This window comes from Lycium barbarum, chromosome 2 (assembly GCF_019175385.1).
Source record: "Lycium barbarum isolate Lr01 chromosome 2, ASM1917538v2, whole genome shotgun sequence".
Lineage (NCBI taxonomy): Eukaryota > Viridiplantae > Streptophyta > Magnoliopsida > Solanales > Solanaceae > Lycium > Lycium barbarum.
The window spans coordinates 58,615,565-58,633,797 of record NC_083338.1 but is presented as its reverse complement, the minus strand read 5'-3'; the positions used below and the strand labels follow the sequence as shown (position 1 = coordinate 58,633,797).

The following is an 18,233-nucleotide window of genomic DNA, read 5'->3' as shown; positions in this document are numbered from 1 at the left end:
AATATTTTTCCATTTTGTTTGGTAAAATAACTACAAATATATATTGTAAGTTATTTGAAAACAATTTACATATTTTACTATTAATATTAGAGTATTTGTCAAATTTTAATAAGAAAATAACCTAAAACAATTATTCAATTAATTGTCAAAATTATCAAGTGTCAAGCTGAAAAATATTTTACTTCATTTAATTCAAGAAATGTGATTAATTAAATAAATAATCATTTTACCTTCCATTTTCTAATTTTTCGCATAATCAATTTGCATTGCAGTTTTTTTAAAATTAATCATAATTAATTAGATACTTAATTGTGGCTATATTCGAAAATTGCTTAATATGTAATTAATTGCGGCTACAATTGAAAAAAAAATCAATTCTTAGTTGATTATGGCCAAAATTGAAATAACCAATTTCATGATTTAGATCAATTAAGGCTATGTTCGCAATTTAAGTCCTTTTATGCAATTGGCCATGTCTTTTTAAAGTGTTTAATTGGATAATTAGCTTTAATTTGGTCATATTTGGAGTATTTAATTAATAGACATTTTAACTTTTGCTATTTTATTAAAAGTGTCATCCCCCCCCCCCCCCCCCCCCAATTATACATGTACAAACGAATATACATTAATATATGTGTATATCTGTGTATACAACATATATATGTATACATGCATTAGCTATTACCACTTATCCTCTTTATTCTCGGCCAAGCCCAGTCCATAACGGACTGACCCAACCCAATTTCCTATCAGACACAAACATATACATGCCTATGCAAACAAACAACCCCTTCTGGTTTCCATAGAAAACCCTAACCTCCAAGAGCTGTCTTCACTCTCCTCGCATCATCTTGGCAAGAATGGCTAGTTTTCAGGTGTACTATCGCCTTTCACAGGCTCAGCTTAGCTATTTGAGGAAAATGCATTAATTGATACTCCTCTTTCCTCCATTACAACGACCAAAAAAGGTATAATGCCTTCTTTTACTTTTCTTTTCTACACTTTCCACGGTCAACTAGACTGATTTTCTTAATGGGATTAGTTTGAATGTGATTTTGAATCTCAATTTTTGATTGGCTGAAACTGATTTAAGGGGGAATTCAAGATAATTTTCTCCCAAAACTCACTTGTCCCACATCTATTTATAGTTTCACAACCTTCAGATTTGGGGTTCTATATAAAGTACCCCATCTCATTATTACACACACATTGACACGGCTACATACTCACAAGTCTCAAACCTGAGAAAATATACCTAATTTAACTAGGGATTTAGCATTCTTTGCTGAAACATTTAATTAATTAGGTTTAATTTAAAAAATTTAACTCATTCTTGTTTCATAGCTCGAGTTTCGAGGAGGAGCAAGGGCCTCAACTCCAAATCTCGACCAAGGCCGCACATAAGAAAGTTAATGCTCTTTCCTTTAGTTTAATTTTAGTTTTTTCTTCATTTGATGGTTTGTTTGCCTGTGTTTTAGTCACTTGTTTGCTGTTATTTATTGTTAGTTAGCAGTAGTTTAGCATGATTAGTTAAGATCAGTTATTTATTAATCAAATATGTAGAAGTTTTATCGTTGATATGCTTGTTTAATATTAAAGCTTAACACTGTCTAAGGATGTTAGTTTGACCTAAACGTTAAGCATGTTTACAATGTATTTTATCTAGTTTAGCTGCGTTTAGACTAGTTTCTTGATAAATTATGTGTGCAAAGTTTAGACTTTTCTTTTCTTGTGTGTGCAACATTTGTTTAGCTTAGCCAACTTGCTTTGTTCATGTCTAATCAATGTAGTAGATCATGTTGATTGTTGGTTAGTTCAATTATATGTTACTAGTATGTGTACGTTTAGATGTGCTAGCTTTATAACTTGTGGGTGCTGAATCTACTATATACTTTAGTAAGGCTTTTGTTTAGGTGATTATATATGCTAATCTGATTAAGTGGATGGGTACATATCTCCTGCTTAGTTTGAATGATGTTTCGACCTATACTTGTATAAAAATTGTTAACTCATTAAGGTTTCTAAGGTGGATTGATAGAATGCTTCTAGTTATGAGTTCACCTATGTGGTTCCAACAATGTCTCATGTCATGTTTATATTTGTTCAATAGTTGTCAAATAAAGGTTCTGTTTAGATTAGCTATATGGACATGTTAGGTTGTTTCTTAGTTTAATATCATTATCTTCCCATGTAAGCATGCCCATTTACCCAATATAGTCAGTGTTAGGTTAGCATAATTGTCTGCTTAGCATAGTCTGATCATTTATCCTTGCCTATGTGTTTACCTGACCTTAATGCCTGCTTTTATCATTATTTACTGATGGTTTATTGTTGTTTCTCATTTGGTTTGTTAGTATGCTCACCATAAATATGTTGAGTCTTTTGATTAGTTCAAATACTTGAGTGTCGATTGATACGCTTAAATTTACACTTTTAATAGCGTAAAGTGGACGATGTCAAATATAGTAACCCAATGAGGTTGGGGTCGAATTCCACAGAGAATATGGTGTGGAAAGTTTATTAAACAAGTATTATACTAATCTTACGATCCCGGTGTATTCTAGAAAAAATGGCTTTATAGTTGTGTTGATTTGTGGACTAATTTAAAGTGACTGGAAATTTAAAGTTGTAACTATATGGGTAAAAAGAACCAAGGTTGTGTCCCCGTCAGATAAAGTGTATGACCATGGGTATCGATGTTGATATACTTCTAATGGATCGTTTATATGGATGCACTTACCCTCTATGTGAATCTGAACTATTTTTCAATAAGAAAAGATTATTTCTTTCTAAGCTTTTTCCAAAGATAAGAAAGTATGCATGAAGAATGGTTAATTATGCCAAGTAAATTCCTTTTATTCCTAAGTGAATTAATTAAACAAGGTTTAAAGCCTTGAGTTGTTGTTATATGTTCTGACCTAACCCTAGCTATTTTCCCAAATAAACTAAAGTTTATGGTGTTAGCTAATGTCTGCAACCACTAACCATATGATGAAAACGAAGAACAAATAAACCCTAACAATCCATTATGTGTATATCTTTAACGATCCCCAATCACAACGCACCCATCCTTCGGTTCACAACCTTAGTAAAGGTGTTTAGCTACTCATGGCAGCAAGAAAACAATAAAAGATTGAAGATTGCATAATTGAATTTTTTATTGAACTTATGAATAAAACTTGAAAGTAATGAATGTAATTGTCTGGAAATCTTCAAAAGCAATAACAACTCAAAAGCAATTACTACAAGTCTAAAACTCCAGATGTCTGAAAAATAAAACCTAAACAGGTATTTATACAAGTTAAACTCAGAATAATCAATCCCAGTCCTCTTCCAGTTCAGCTTGCACTTTGACGGGTCGTCGTTGCACTTCGACGGTCGTCGACATGTTCGACAACCATGTCGACAATTTGAATACTCTTTTTCACTATGCAGGAACTCCACCATCGAAGCACTTTGACGGACCATCGATTTATCACTTTGCAGGAACTTATCGACGAGGCAACTCGACGGACCGTCGAGCATGTTGACGGTCTGTCCTTAAGCTTATCAGAACAAATTGCTTACTTTCCTTATTGTTTCGCTTTCCGAGCATTCTAACTTCGAAATACCCGCACAACACACAAAACACATCAAACTAACACAAACTTGCTCGAAAACAAGTAAAACTTAGAGTTAAAAAGCATTAGATGTGTCATAATTTCACGGCACGTCAACACCCCCAACTTAAAGTCTATGCTTGTCCTCAAGCAAGTTAACTAACAGACTCAATCTACAAATGTCTCGGTATTATGAAGTAAAACTGTCTACTGTAGTTGTGGCAATTAACTTCTAGCATATCATGTGTATCACAATGACTCTCCCTCCTAATAAAGACAAAGCCAATCAAGGACTCATTGCAACTAACAATGAGTCTTCAATTTATGACATCTAGTTATAAAAGAAACCATAGCACACACGAATCAAGACTCACGGAAAATCAGTCACTTAACAACCCGCTGTTTCTCTTTCCCCGACAACCCGCTGTGATAGGCGCAACTAACTACATCATTGGAAGCTCCTCCTCAATCTCCTCCGCAACAGACGGTGGTGCTGCTGATCTGAGCCTTTAACAATGAACCATCAACCTTAAGCTGCTCTAACTCTGCCCTCAAAGCATCAGTGGAAGTGGTCGGGCGGGCAATCTCCAATGCTTTCGATCTAATCTTTAACCCATCCAACTGGGCCGATAGTGTCGATCTCACAGGCTCTACTACATTGTCCACTATCGATCTCACATAATTATCAAGCCGGGCCACTATGATCTTCGACTGCTGGTCCACTGTAGCCGCTTGTTTTGGAAATTTCCTAAAGTTGTCTATCGAGAAGGCATATGGATCAACTCTAGCGGTACCCTAGGGCTGTGCAGCTGGGCCCGCAGGCTGTGAGGCTAGACTTAGAGGCAGTGGAGCCAAAGTCTGTGGCTCAAGAATAGCAGTATGAGTCTCAACGGAAGCATCACCAATATCAGTAGCTGTAATCTCAGAATCTACGGCCTGGACAGTCTCAGTAATAGGGGCAGCAGTGGCAGGTAACTCCTATGTAGAGTCACCCGCGAGCCCAGGATGAATCGGCTCCAGAGGTAGGAGTACCCCTCCAAGTGCCACTGGAACCCATCCGCTTCCCCTTGACTATTATCTACGGCCTCTTTCTTGCTCTTCTCTACAGAATAAACTAACGACGTTATAATTCGGTGGTCGATATCATGGATAAAATGCACCTGTGACCTCCGAACAAGCTCTGTAATCAGGGAGGGGTAAATCAGTAAAGAGTAAGGCTGGGAAGCCCTCAACTAGATCTCAGTACTCACGAAATCTCCAAAATTAATCGGATATCTAGACATCAATACGGCAACAACAACCTGCCTATCAGCTGTGAGTGCATTATCGGCCTGAGTGGGTAGAAGCCGCAAATGCACCACGCTCTACCAAACTTATCCTCCAATGTCAAAAATCTCTTTACTGTCCCTTTGGCCAAGTTAGTACATTCGGCCCTCATGCTCGGATGACCAACCACAGTAGCTACCCAGTCCCTAATAGACTGCTCCTTGCTTCTAAGCAACTTGTCTTCCAACTTAATTATCTGCCTCGGGGCAGTGTAATTATTGCCAAAGCATACATTGTTGATGGCCTGGGCAGATATATCAACACTCACCCCTCTGATTTCAACCTCTCTGAGCGGCTCTAACTCTTGCAGTTTCTGGCGCCTCTTTCTAACTTTCTTGATCAAGGCCCCATATGCGGCATATATCTCTCGGACCAAAATTAGGCAATAATCCCTAGGTAGCTCCTACATAAACTCTAGCTAATGGCGAATGAGCTCCCTGGCCCTGGGTAAGATCTCTAGCCCTTCAAAACTGATCTGCTACTCATCATTTATGGTGCGGTTCTCATGCTGAGTGTCGTCACCTTTCAATTCAATGCTATACTCATACAGTTGCCTGGCACCCTCAACAGTGAAACGATTCTCAAGCCTTTTGCTTCTAAGTTCCGGAGCCATAGTTGCCTCAGCATCAGTATCAGTGCCATTCTCATCATCACCAAGCTGTGAGCTCTGATGGGTCTGGGATCTAGAAGGTGCCTGAGAGGACTAAGCAGCATTCTTAGTAGACTATGCTCGTGCAGCAGGTGAGGCATCTTCAGATGTAGCCTCTGATCCCTCCTCCTCGGATCCATCACCAAACCCAGATGTAGATGATTCCTCCTTGTCAGACTGGGAGGAATTAGGTGGTGTAGGAGCTGGTACAGTGACCTTCCTGTTCCAAAGGGAAACGACATCCCTATTCTTGCTCACGGCATAACCTAAGGCTCATCATCCTCGCCTCTAAGTGTGGTTTTTCCACTGGGCCTCCTTCGACCCGTTGTTCTTTGAGTTTGCCTTAAGCTACCCCCTCGGGTAATTATTAACTTAGGTGGCACCATACCTGTAATCATCAAAAACCACAATCTAGCCAATATATACGAGTGAGATCAAACACAGTTAATTTTAGGAATTTTTTTTAGTTCTCTGATGTTTACAGTCTGCAGACCGTCGTTGCACTTTGATGGAGTGTTGAACCTATCGATGGACCGTTAAAAAGCTCGACGGGATCATCTTTGTGAAAAGACAGTCCATCGACACGTTTACGGTCCTGGAAGCAGCAATTTATCAGTGTACAGACTAAAATTTTTCTTTCGATTTTGCGTTTTCAACACCAATCAATCAGAGAACCCATATTCAACTATTTTGCACATTTGCAGTTTTGGGGCCTCGGGTTACTCAGACTTCACCCTCACTTTTGACCTCTTTAACTTTTGGTAATTATCTGGGTTTTGTTTGGTAGGTATAGCGATATCAAACCAAGATTTTTAATCGAAATACCATTCACCCCATTGGAGTTACTCAGTCTTCACTCCTCAAATATCATACTTCAACAGAATTCCTATTTTACAGACCACTGTCGGGCACAATGAACAAACAAGTTGATCAAAATGCCCACCGACTCAATAGGGGCATGGTATTCTCGTCCCCACGAGTCCTACTAACAACAGTCATACCAAATTCCCTTCCCCAACCATAATTTCTCAATTTTGCAAATTTACGCAAGGATTTCATTCACCAAATACAAACCCTAAGTCATAATTTTTACCCTTAGCATTAAACATCACAGATATCACACAATTATCCCAGTTAAAACTCCCCCAACCTATTTTATTCAAATCAAGATAGCCTCGGTCCCATAATCCAACTTTGCAAATAATTTAGGAACCCTAGGCATCTTCTTTAGTAATTTTCGAATCAAATTACTAACATAAAACCAAGAAAGGGCCTAAATTTATGCAACATACCTGTTTCTGTGAAGAAGTAGAAGACCACTTGACTAAAAATTAAAATTAAAAACTCAGAAAAAGGACAGAGCAACTAGGGCAGAGGTTCGAAAATCAGTAGGTATTCACGTTTTAAGGTAGTTGATTTTAATGGGTGGTGATTTATGGAGGAATTTATGGGATTTTATGGAGAGAGTTATGGGGAACTTAAGAGTTAGAGGAAGAGTGATATATGAATTGTGGGAAGTTTAAAAGAATATATGCCTCTGCTCGTTATTTTGATTTAAAATCGCGACTGTTTTGATTTTTTTTCAAATTTTTGGGCGAGTCATTGACATGTTGATGACTCGTCAAAGCGTACTTATGACCAAAAAATATTAACAGGGTGCTGACCTTTTGACGAGCACTTTGATGGCATCGTCAAACATGTCGACGGTCCGTTAAAATGCTCGTCGACTTACTTACCTGTAGAGTAGAAGTTGCTAACACTCAGAAGTCCAGCTCTGCATACCATCCTTGTACATTGATGGTCCGTTGACATGTCGACGACCTGTCTTTGTGCTCTGGTGTAACTTTGCTGGTATTCCGAGTTTCAGTTCCTGCGCACTCAACACATGTTAAATAATAATAAAAAAAAAAACTACAACCTACAAAAACAAAATTTTGCAGAATTTAAGACTTTGGTTGCCTCCCAAGAAGCGCATGATTTAACGTCCCATCACGACGGTGTTACCAATTTACTCTTGGTCGGGACTTGTCAAGTCAGCATTCGTTTCAAGGTGCTTTAACCAATATCGGTCAATAATTCTATCTCCCGAAATCATACCATAGAAGTGCTTCACCCTCTGCCCATTTACCCTAAATGTTTGAGATCTATCTTCGGACTTCAATTCAATAGCTCCATGGGGTGAGACACTTACCACTTCAAAGGGACCTGACCATCGTGATTTCAATTTGCCTGGTAGCAGTTTTAATCTAGAATTAAACAACAGGACAGGGTCACCCTTGTAGAATTTTCGCTTTAGGATCTTCTTGTCATGATACTGCTTCATCCTCTCTTTGTATAATGATGCACTTTCATATGCCTGATAGCGGAACTCATCCATCTTATTGAGTTGAAACAACTTGAGTTTGGTCGCTTCTTCCCAATTCATGTTCAATTTCTTCAAGGCCTACATGGCTTTATGTTCAAGCTCAACTGGTAGGTGACATGCTTTGCTAAAAACTAGCTTGAAAGGCCAAGTCCCAATCGGAGTCTTGAAGGCAGTCTGGTAAGCCCATAGAGCATCATCGAGCTTGCGAGCCTAATCATTTCTATTCGCATTCACCATCTTTGCTAAAATACTTTTTATCTCCCGATTAGATACTTCAACTTTCCCGCTTATCTGAGGATGATACGGGGTTGCCACCCTTTGGTTGACTCCATACTTTTCCATCAATCCTGCAAAGGCTTTATTGCAAAAGTGAGAACCACCATAACTGATTATTACCCTTGCAGTACCAAAATGAGTAAATATGTTCTTTTTCAAGAATCCCATGACACTCTTGGCTTCATTATTAGGTAAAGCCACCGCTTCTACCCATTTTGAGACATAATCAATAGCCACCAAGATGTATTTCATTCCACAAGAGCTTACAAAGGGACTCATAAAATCAATTCCCCAAACATCAAATACTTCAACCTCCATTACAAAGTTCATAGACATCTCTTGCCTCCTACCAATATTCCTCTACCTTTGGCACTGATCACAAGAATGCACTATCAGATTAGCGTCATGAAAGAGAGTAGGCCATAATAACCACATTCGAGAACTTTTGTCGCAATCCTAGTACCGCTATGATGTCCCCCAACTGAATAGTCGTGACAAGCCTTCAAAATATCTAATACCTCATTCTCTGAAACACAACGCCGAATAATGTTATCAGCGCAAGTTCTGAATAAGTACGGTTCATTCCAATAGTATTGACAAACATCCTACAAAAACTTATTTTTCTGATATGATTTGATCTCGTCGGGAATGATACGAGTCACCAAGTAGTTAGCAAAATTGACAAACCAAGGTGCCACCTGCATAGACACTGCCAACACTTATTCATTCGGAAACACATCTTCAATATCAAGTTCTGCTGCTGGCACCCCAGTTTTCTCAAGACTAGAGAGATGGTCAGCAACCTGATTTTCGGACCCCTTTCGATCTTTTACCTCGAAATCAGACTCTTGTAACAAAAGGACCCAACAAATCAGTCTTAGCTTAGCTTCCTTCTTTGCCATCAAATACCTCAATAAAGAATGGTCAGTGTGCACCACAACCTTGGACCCCAGCAAATAGGACCGAAACTTCTCAAAAGCATACACTATTGCAAGCAGTTCTTGCTCAGTCACCATGTAATTCATTTGCACTGCATTAAGTATCCTACTAGCATAGTAGATTGGGTGCATAATTTTATTATGCCTCTAGCCAAGCACAGCACCTATCACAAAACCACTAGCTCACACATCAACTCAAAAGGCAAGGACCAATCAGGAGTAACAATAACAGGAGTAGTAGTGAGGCGCTCCTTCAATTCATCAAACGCCTTTTGGCACTTGTCATGAAACACCAAATTAGCCTTTTTTTCAAGAAGCTTGCACATCAGGTTAGCAATCTTGGAGAAATCTTGGATGAAGCGCTTGTAGAACCCAACATGTCCTAAGAAACTTCAGACACCTTTGACTGAGATGGGTGGGGAAAGTTTTGCAATCACATCTATCTTTAATTGATCAACCTCAATTCCCTTTTCAGAGATTTTGTAACCAAGGATGATCCTTTCCTTCACCATAAAGTGGCACTTCTCCCAATTTAACACGATATTTATCTCCTCACATCTTTTCAGCACTTGACCCAGATGGCCAAGACAATCATCAAACGAATCCCACAATAGAGAAATCATCCATAAATACCTCCAATAAGTCCTCTACCATATCAGAAAAGATTGACATCATGCACTTATGAAAAGTGGCTGGTGCATTACACAGCCCAAAGGGCATTCGGTGGAACGCAAACGTCCCATAGGGACAAGTAAAAGTTGTCTTCTCTTGATTTTCTAAGGCAATGTGGATCTGATTATAGCCCGAGTAACCATCTATAAAGAAATAGTAAGACCGCCCATCTAAGGCCATGTGGATCTGATTATAGTCCGAGTAACCATCTAGAAAGAAATAGTAAGACCGCCCAGCAAGCCTATCCAGTATCTGATCAATGAATGGCATGGGAAAATGGTCTCTATAAATGGAAGTATTCAGCTTCCTATAGTCCATGCAAACACTCCATCCAGTAACTGTACGAGTGGGAATTAACACATTTTTTGCATTAGGCACCACAGTGATACCTCATTTCTTTGGTACACATTGAACGGGACTCACCCACTTGATGTCTGCAATCGGATACACTACCCCAACATCTAACCACTTTTTGATCTCCTTTTTCATGACCTCTTGCATGTTCTGGTTCAATCTCCACTGATGCTCACCACTCGGCTTGTGTCCTCCTCTAGCTGAATTTTATGCTCACAAATACCAGAAAGAATACCCCGATTGTCTGCTATGGTCCAACCAATAGAACGTCTGTACTCGCGCAAAATCTCCACTAAATGCTCAATATGTTCCTCAGTCAGTAATGTTGAAACGATCACTGGAAAATTCTTGTTCGGACCAAGAAACTCATACCTCAAGTGTGATGGGAGCTGCTTAAGCTCAAGCTTTAGTGGCTTGGCAATAGAAGGCTTAGCTGGTGGAGTAGTTCTATTTGCCAGGTCAAGATCAAGCTTTCTTGGGTGGTAAGTGTAGGAACCTAGACCCTCAAGTGCATTTATAGTTTCCTTGTAGCCCTCCATATCATAAGCACCAAAGTTCATTAGAACTGTAGTAAGAGCTTCTCCTAGTTTTTCTTCTTCCATTTTATGTTCGACAACATCATCAATCCCATCAAACAAATCAATAACCGAGATACTCTCATAAGCGCTTGGCAACTTCATCCCTTTGCTTGCTTAGAAAGTCACTTCTTCATCATTCACTCAGAACTTAATTTCATTCTTTTCAGAGTCCATAAGCGCTCTTCCCGTAGTAAGGAACGGTCTTCCTAAGATGATGGGAATATCCCTATCCACCGCATAATCCAAAGTAATGAAATCAGCAGGTAATATGAACTTACCCACTTGCACCAACACATCATCTATAACCCCAACTGGCTTCTTGATAGATCTGTCTGCCATCTGTAATCGCATAGAAGTCAGTCTAGGAGTCCCCAATTCAGATTGTTTAAAAATTGCAAGAGGCATCAAGTTGATACTTGCCCTATCATCATACAGAGCAAGGGCGAATGCATGAAGCCCAATATTGCATGGAATGGTAAACACCCTTGGATCTCCCTTCTTCTGAACTGTGGTGGAAGCAATAATCGAACTCACACGATGAGTTAAATTTATTATCTCATGTTGAACAGACCTCTTCTTTGTAAGCAGGTCTTTTACAAACTTAGCAAATCCGGGCATCTCTTTGACAGCATCTAAGAATGGAAAATTCATTGTTAACTGCTTCAACTGATCATAGAACTTCTGACACTTAACATCATCATTCTTCATTGCCAACCTCTGAGGAAAGAGAGTCTTTGCTTTGTACATCTGAGTCAAAGGGCGAAGAGCCCTTTTATCGTGTGTTTCCCTGGATCAGCAGCAACTTCTGGAATATTAGCAACTTTTTCTTCTCCACGGACTTCCTCATCAATAATAAGCACATCAGAATGCACCTCTTCTTCCTCAATAATCGGATCTAGATCAACCACCTTCTTGTCAGCACCTTGAAGCACTTTACCAGTCCTCGTGCTAATAGCAAAAGTACATTCCACGCCCCCACCATTTTTTGGGTTTGGAATAGTATCACTAGGAAGCCCACCTTTTTTAGCAGGATGTTATTCTCTAGAAAGATCACGCATCTGCTGTTCAAGATCCTGAATAGCTGCTGAATGAGATACTACTATCTCTCTGATAGCCCAGATAATGTCTTTTCAATGTTTGTCTGACTTGGCAACACTTTTTCAAGCATTGACTCCAACCTCGAACTACCTTGATCATTAGACTGCCCTTTTGGTGGAATGTAAGGGTTAGAACTTCTGTTCCCGAAGTTACCATTGTTGTTATATCTACCTTGGTTCGGTCTACCATAGTTGTTATTGTAGTTCCCTTGGCTGTTGTTGTAGTTCCCTTGGTTGTATGCACATTGCCCTTGTTGAGGTCTCCAGTATCTCTGAATTGGCTTAGGAATATCCCCTTTCGCTATGTAATCGACATATTAGACGTTCTCAATTGGTGGATGGGGGCCCTCTTGACATGGACCTTGTTAGCATTGGTACATTCCAGGTGGCATGCCTGATATATCTTCACACACGTTCACCTTCTTCGATTCCTGCTCATCAAGCATTTTTGTCAATAAAGATAGACTAGCGGCTAATTGTGCCAACGTCTGCTGCATTTCTTGACTATCTTTCACAATGTTTTGAATCAATGGTGTTTCAAGTGATAGCTCATCAGAATTACTTGAGTGCCAAGCTTGGCTATGTATAGTCAATCGATCAAATATATCAGTAATATTAGCATATGACTTATTCATGAAACACCTACTGGCAGCATTATTGGCTATCGCTTGGGTATAGGATCCAATCCTCTGTAAAACTTCTCCTTCAAAATCTGTTCTGGAAAACCATGGTTGGGATTCCTATCCAAATATTCTTTGTACCTCTCCCAAGCTTCAAAAAGTTGTTCCCCATTACGTTGTTTGAATTTGTAAATCTGATCATGAATTTTAGCTCTTTTACTCGGGGGATACCACTTCCTGAGAAACACTTTGACCATCTCTTCCTATGTAGCAATAGAGTTTCGAGGCAGCTTTATGAACTATTTTCTCGCTTCTCCGGCTAAACAATATTTGAAGAGTTTCAGCCGGACTGCTTCTTAAGTCACACCCCGTTGGATATGCTGAAAGCATACATCCAGAATGTTTTTTATACGTTAGTGAGTATCATCATCGACTGCTTTCCGAAAGCATCCCTCTTACTTGAGCGTAAGATAGAGGGAATTATTAAACTTGATACTAGTGGCAGTCACCCTCGGATGAATAATCCTCAGCTTCTGACTCATCAGCAAAAACATTGTCGATTAGAAGATCGTTGTTAGCCATGATCACCTGGTTTACAAGATAGCAGACAAGGTGTGTTGGAATATGACAATGACTTTAAGAAGAGTAAACAATGTTTAGTAATTTCAAAACCTTATTCCCCGGCAACGGCGCCAAAATTTGATACGCTCAAACTTATACTTTTAATAGCATAAAGCGGACGATGTCAAATATAGCAACCCAACAAGGTTGGGGTTGAATCCCACAGAGAATATGGTGTGAAAAGTTTACTAAACAATTATTATACTAATCTTGAGATCCCGATGTATTCCAAAAAAAAAGGGTTTTATAGTTGTGTTGGTTTGTGAACTAACTTAAAGTGACTGGAAATTTAAAGTTGTACCTATATGGGTAAAAAGAACCAAGGTTGTTCCCCGCCAGATAAAGTGTATGCTCATGGGTATCGATCTTGATATACTTCTAATGGATCATTTGTATGGATGCACTTAACCTCTATGTGAATCTGAACTATTTTCCAACAAGAAAATATTATTTCTTTCTATGCTTTTTCCAAAGATAAGAAAGTATGCATGAAGAACGGTTAATTATGCCAAGTAAATTCCTCTTATTCCTAAGTGAATTAATTAAACAAGGTTCAAAGCCTTGAGTTCTTGTTATTTGTTCTTACCTAACCCAAGCTATTTTCCCAAATAAACTAAAGTTTATGGCATTAGCTAATGTTTGCAACCACTAACTATATGATGAAAACGAAGAACAAATAAACCCCAACAATCCATTATGCGTATATCTTTCACGATCCCCAATCACAACAACCCATCCTTGGGTTCACAACCTTAGTAAAGGTGTTTAGCTACTCATGACAACAAGAAAACAATAAAAGATTGAAGATTGCATAATTGAATTTTTTATTGAACTTACGAATAAAACTTGAAAGTAATGAATGTAATTGTCTGGAAAATCTTCAAAAGCAATAACAACTTAAAAGTAATTACTACAAGTCTAAAACTCCAGATGTCTGCATAATAAAACCTAAATAGGTATTTATACAAGTTAAACTCGGAATAATCAATCCCAGTCCTGTTCCAGTTCGGCTTGCACTTTGACACGTCGTTGTTACACTTCGACGGTCGTTGATATGTTCGATGACCATATCGACGATCTGAATACTCTTTTTCACTCTGAAGGAACTCCATCTTCGAATCATTTCGACAGATCGTCGATCATGCCGACAATGTAAGTCGACGATCTGATGATTTTTCACTTTGCAGGAACTTATCAACGAGGCAACTCGATAGACCATCGAGCATGTTGACGGTCTGTCCTTATGCTTATCAGAACAGATTGCTTACTTTCCTTGTTTTTTCACTTTCCGAGCATTCTAACTTCGAAATACATGCACAACACATAAAACACATTAAACTAACACAAACGTTCTCGAAAACAAGTAAAACTTAGAGTTAAAAAGCATTATATGTGCCATAATTTCACGAACATCATTGATCAGATATTTCTATTAGTTCCACCCGTGTCACTAGTATGCTTATAAGCCTGTTTAAAACCTGATGTTGTCTAAATTCTTGTATGATATACCATTTTTTAGCTCATTAGCATGCCTTGGGTAATCAATGTTCAAAGTTTGAGGTTAGATTGGTCAATGGTATAATCAGTATTAGTTTGGAGTCTATACTAGTCTCAAAATATAGAAAAAGTACGACTGTGTTGTTAGTATAGTTCCTACATATTTGGTAGTCTCCTTTATCTTATAATATGGCATTAAGAACTTGTTTTGAGAGTGTTTGATGGTTGAGAAGTGTGATTGAAACCATGACTAGTTAAGATATTTGAAACAGTGTTACCTCTAAATCACTACCTCTGTTAATATAAATGATGCCACTGATTAGATAGAATATTACAATACTGCATGTATGTAGTTGTCTTTTCCCTATTTGGTATATTTTGTGTCATGCTCTAACCTGTTGCTTTGATATTATAAATCTGAGGGGTTAGGAATTTATTTCTCTTCTGATATATTTTAGGCTATGATATGCTTTTACTTGGTTATGCCTCATGCTTAAGATAAATTTCTTGTAATTTGCCTTCTTAGAAGAGTAAAAAAGTCTCCATCAACATGTGTGTAGTTCCTCATGCTAACAATCCTCAAAGAACTTGTGGGATTCATTGGTGTATAGCATGTGTATATGTGTGTATGCATGCGTGTATATGAGAGTGATTTAGGGTAAATATCCATGTCGTTGTCTGCTCTAAATGATCTTTTGAATAATAACTGAGTGGATTAAACAAACTTTGCTCTAACGTGGGCTAGGGTTTCTACATATGTTAAACCCTATGTTACTCTCTTTCCTTTTTCCTTGTTTTAGGTGATATTCATGCTATGCGCCTGAGATATACAAGATATACATGACTTGTATACACTCTAGTGTATAAAAGAGGTATATCTTGTATATCCCTTAGCTGAACTTTTGGGTTCCATTCTTTTATGCTTTGTAGTGAGGCTTTGGGCCAATTTTCGTGTGTGTTTATCTTGCTGGGAATGTCCATCCCTCTTTATTCACTTGGTAATTAAAAGATGGGCTTGTTCCCCTTTGGCTGATTCATGTCGATATTAACCTCGGGCTTTACCCACTACATATTATTCCTTGCTTTAGTTGGGCCTATTTGAGTTGTTTCAACTATTTTGGCTTTTCTCCCCCTTTTAGTTCTCTATTTCTCAGTTCGTTATGTGTTACACCTCGTAAAATTTTATGTCATTTGTGTCATAATTAAACCAACGTAAGGTCAGAGAGACCATGAAATCCCTATAAGGTTAAGAAAGACTTTTAACAATTGTTAAGCATGTGCCTTAAGGTATGTGCCAAGGAGGTCGTATTTTAAGGTACTTGAATCATATAATATTCGTATCTTAAGTTTTGAAGTCAAGCAGATTGTAAAATAACAGTCGACGAAAAGTATCGCAAGTTACGTCATAAATTTTGCTGAAATTTGGGTCTAAGGTTACTGATCTTTTCTCCATATATACTTGGAGTTACGGGGTGATCCACCTATCAAATTAAAGTTCTACGAGTCTAGTTTCCAACACATTTAACCGTTCATCCATAAGACATCAGAATAGAGAGATTTTCGCGTTTTTTCGAGACTACGTAGCAAGCCTCGCTGGGACCCACATAGGCGGTGATTGACTTGTGTGCTTGTATATATAGGTATATCCACGCCATTTTCCATCATTTTTCACACCCTTCTGATCCTAGAACACTCCCAAACCCTCTCTGAATATTCCCAAGTCAAATTCATCAAAGTTGATCTAGAAATTATCTTAAAATCATAAACTAGAAAGGGAAAGTATAGTACTTATGATGCTTGATGCATGGCTGCTAGGTTGAAGTTAAAGTTAAGGGTTTAGTTGGAGTTCCTGATCATTCGAGGTATGAATAAAACTTTAACTTTGTTATTAAGATGTTTATGGAAATATTTCCTAATTTAAAGTAAAGGAAACCATGTTGTGAAGGTCGTAAAAGGGTTCGTCGATGTGGCTGCCTTTTGGACTGATTTTTAATGGAGTTTTGGAGGAATTCTTTCTTGATTATGCTGGTGTATCTTGTTGTTTTTATTGTTAATGTTGTTATGGACATTTGTGAGCTGTTTGGAGATGGATTGGAATGGAAATATAGGGGAAATGCTACCCGAATCTCGTTAAGTCCCCTACTAGCTTAGAATGAGTTTATAAGTGTTGTATGTAGCCTTATTGTGGTGTATATCATCGTGAATATAGATTTGCAAGATCGGGAAGTGAACGTGGGACATTTAAGTAGGTGACAAGGTATGTTAAGTCTATCCTTTCTTTCATTTTGGCATGATCTTTATGATACGAATAAACGAACGAATAAACAAACTTCCATATCACTCTACTCTTAGAAGCATTCGGAGTATTCTAATATTTGATGTTGCTATACCCTTTTTATGATTACTCTTTCTGTTTATGGGTCTTGAGATTACGTATATTGATGATATTAGCTCAAAGATGTTTATCAGATGTAGCACAACTTTATGTCACTCTGAGAGTTCTGTTTATTCATTTTACTTATGCATTGCATTCATTTATACATATGCACATTGACCCATGACCATAAGGCGTTATATATGCATATATTATATGTATATGGGCTATGCGAAAAGGGATAAGTGTTGTATACGCATCATTACCTAATCAGTTGGTATACCATGATGATGCCCACAGAGGGGCCGAGATGATATGTTACGATGGGATACCTTCAGAGGCTTGATGATGATATGTGCACATATTTATGTAAGATCTCATGTTTCATATGCATAAGCATGATACTTACATGTTTCATGATTCCCAAAGGTATAAAGATTACATACGCATATACATGAAATTATGTACTTTATGACTCACAAAGATAGTCAGATTTGCTGAATTACTCTTCAGTCTCATATATCTTTCATGTCTCTTACATATGATGCTTTCATGTCTTACATACTCGGTACATTATTCGTACTGACTCCCCTATTGCCTGGGGGGTTGCGTTCATGTCTGCAGATCTCAAGATACAGGTTGATGGCCCATCTATTAGGATGCCAGCTCAGCGGTTAAGGTTGTTGCACTCTACTTGTTTCGGAGGTGGTAAGAGTTAGCATGGTCATATACATATGTATATACTTTTGAATGGGTATAGCGGGGCCCTGTCCCGACCACGTTATGTATGTTTTCCAATAGAGGCTTGTAGACAGTTATGTACAGTCAGATAATGTCCAAACTAGATGTTTCATATGTTGTCACACAGGTGATCATGACAGCCCTGTTGGCTCATACAGTATGTCTAGCATATCCATATAGATTAGTCTTTCAGACTTTTTGATACATACATGTTTACCTTATGAATCTATCGAGTATCATATGATGGCACTATTGGCCCACCTATATTCATAATGATGTCACAGATGTAAGTCAGATGGTACTTGACTAGTATGGTTAGGTGCTCGTTACGACCCTCCAGTTGGCTCGTGACATTATGTCTTGTATACATGGTTGATGTATTTCACACTTAGGTTTCCTTTGAGTTTAATGAGTAAGTGTAGATGCCCTCTAACCATAATTTTCGTTTCCCCACTTTGTGTTTAGTGTTCTAAAAGGTCATACGAACCCAACAACACCCATATTGCTATACTTGAGTCTGAAACCC

At 38.3% G+C, this 18,233-nt stretch overlaps 1 long non-coding RNA gene across 1 annotated transcript; it reads left to right on the top strand.

Moving 5' to 3' along the window:
• Window positions 1-807: 807 nt before the first annotated feature.
• LOC132620385 (uncharacterized) lies at window positions 808-18,030 on the top strand. The gene is made up of 4 exons (XR_009574871.1): window positions 808-968; window positions 1,345-1,408; window positions 16,802-16,849; window positions 17,591-18,030. It is a non-coding gene; the product is annotated as an uncharacterized LOC132620385 (long non-coding RNA).
• The last annotated feature ends 203 nt before the right edge of the window (window positions 18,031-18,233 follow it).